Raw genomic sequence first — 2186 nt, 5'->3', positions numbered from 1 at the left:
TAGATTAATGACATTACCCAAAATGAGTTACTTTTAGCCCAGCAGGGTTTTTTTGCAGTCAAAAAGGAAAGGTAAGGTAAGGGGCCATGTTGAAATTATTTCCACAAGTTAGGAGCATGGATTTGTACAAACTTTTTTGGTATGGTGAAGTGCATATAGTCCCTTTCACTTGGACTAACATGCCGAAGCTAACTCCTGAAGAGCAGCCCAGCACCCCTCTGCACCAAACTTTACACTTGACACAGGACACAGTTGCTGTTCTAATAGAAAGTGCAAACCCAGACTCATCCACTGAATGGCCTTGCAGAGTGACATGATTAACCACTCCAGAGGATACATCTCCATTGCTCTCGAGTCCAATGGTTCACCCTCCTTCTTCTGACACTTTGTATTACACGTCATGTTCTTCAGCTATTTGAAAGGCCACATAACGTTTGGAACTCTGTAGCTACTGATCTGCAGAAAGTTGACAACTTATGTACACCATGCACCTCAGCACCAACTGACCTTCCCCTGTGATTTTATGTGCCCCACGACTTTGTTCCTCAGCTACAATCATTCCCAATTGTCTTCACTTTGTACCACCAACAGCTGACCATGCAAACAGGAAAACATGTTCCCAACTGGATTAATGGCATAGGGGGCACCCTACAACCACTGGAATTTAGTGAGCTCTTGTTTCTTTCAAAAATCTGTGGAGAAGCCATCTGCACGCATTGGCGCTAGATTTTATACACCTGCGACCGTGGAAATGGTTGGAACACTTCAATGATTTGGAAGCATAAGCAAATTGTCAGGATGCAGCTTATTGGCTGCATGCTGAGCCTCTCTCCCTCTCTCTTGTTCCTGCACAGCCTGATCAGTTTCACCTGGCAGGCTGCAATTAACCCACAACTGCTTCCACCTGTTCCCACTGCTTTATCAGACTCACCTCTTTCGGTTCCCGTTGCCGGTCCATAGCGTTCACTCCCGCTCAGTCCCTGCCAGTTTTTCTTGTCAGCTCCGTTTGTACCCGTCAGCCTGAAGACTCCGTTCACCTGGTCTTGTTTCAGTCAGCCCATAGACTTTCCGACAGTTTTGTTTCCTCCAGTATTCAGCTCAGACGTTCAGACCTCCACCGTTCGGCTCAGACGCTCAGACCTCCACCGCTCGGCTCAGACGTTCAGACCTCCACCGCTCGGCTCGGACGTTCAGCCCTCCACTTCGGCTCGGACATCCTGTGCTCCACTACTCGGCTCTGAGGTTCTGCTCGCCTCTGCTCAGCTCTGATGCTCTGCTCGCCTCTGCTCAGCTCTGATGCTCTGCTCGCCACTGCTCGGCTCTGACGTTCTGCTCGCCTCTGCTCGGCTCTGATGATCTGCTCGGCTCTGACGTTCTGCTCGCCTCTGCTCGGCTCTGAGGATCTGCTCGGCTCTGACGTTCTGCTCGCCTCTGCTCGGCTCTGATGCTCTGCTCGGCTCAGATGCTCTGCTCGCCTCTGCTCGGCTCTGATGATCTGCTCGCCACTGCTCGGCTCTGACGTTCTGCTCGCCACGGCTCGGCTCCGATGCTCTGCTCGCCTCTGCTCGGCTCAGATGTCCTGCTCTCCAGTGCTCGGCTCCAGAGTTCCTCCCGGTCAGTCTCTCCACACTCCTCCTGCCAGCCAGCTTCTACACCCTTCACCTCCGTCCGTTGAAAGACTCTGGTCTCATCCTCCATCTTCCAAACTATTCAATAAAACTCACTCATAAGAACTGACTCTGTGTGTGCGTGCTGTGTCCGGGTTCATCCCAGAAAAATATATCATAACATTATGGACCGGCCAAGGGATGAACCCGAGCACGCACAGAGCCTGGTGTAGAAGCTGGTAGGATCTGCCTCGCCTCCGGTTCGTCTCGCCTGGGTCGCAAAGTTGCGACGCCACGCTTCTGGATTCATCTTGCCTGGGTCGCTGAGTTGCGACGCCACGTTTCCGTCTCGTCTCGCCTGGGTCGCAAGTTGCGACGCCACGTTTCCGTCTCGTCTCGCCTGGGTCGCAAGTTGCGACGCCACGTTTCTGTCTCGTCTCGCCTGGGTCGCAGAGTTGCGACGCCCCGCCTCTGACTCTGTTTTCCTGGTCCGCCTTCCCCGCTGCTCAGCATTAAGGACGGCGCTCCTCGCTGTCGCTGCCCAGCGCTAACTTTTGCTTCTGCCCAGCATATTCAGAC

This window comes from Fundulus heteroclitus, chromosome 3 (assembly GCF_011125445.2).
Source record: "Fundulus heteroclitus isolate FHET01 chromosome 3, MU-UCD_Fhet_4.1, whole genome shotgun sequence".
Classification (NCBI taxonomy): Eukaryota; Metazoa; Chordata; class Actinopteri; order Cyprinodontiformes; family Fundulidae; genus Fundulus; species Fundulus heteroclitus.
The sequence above is the reverse complement of the archived record's forward strand: the minus strand, read 5'-3'. Positions refer to the sequence as shown.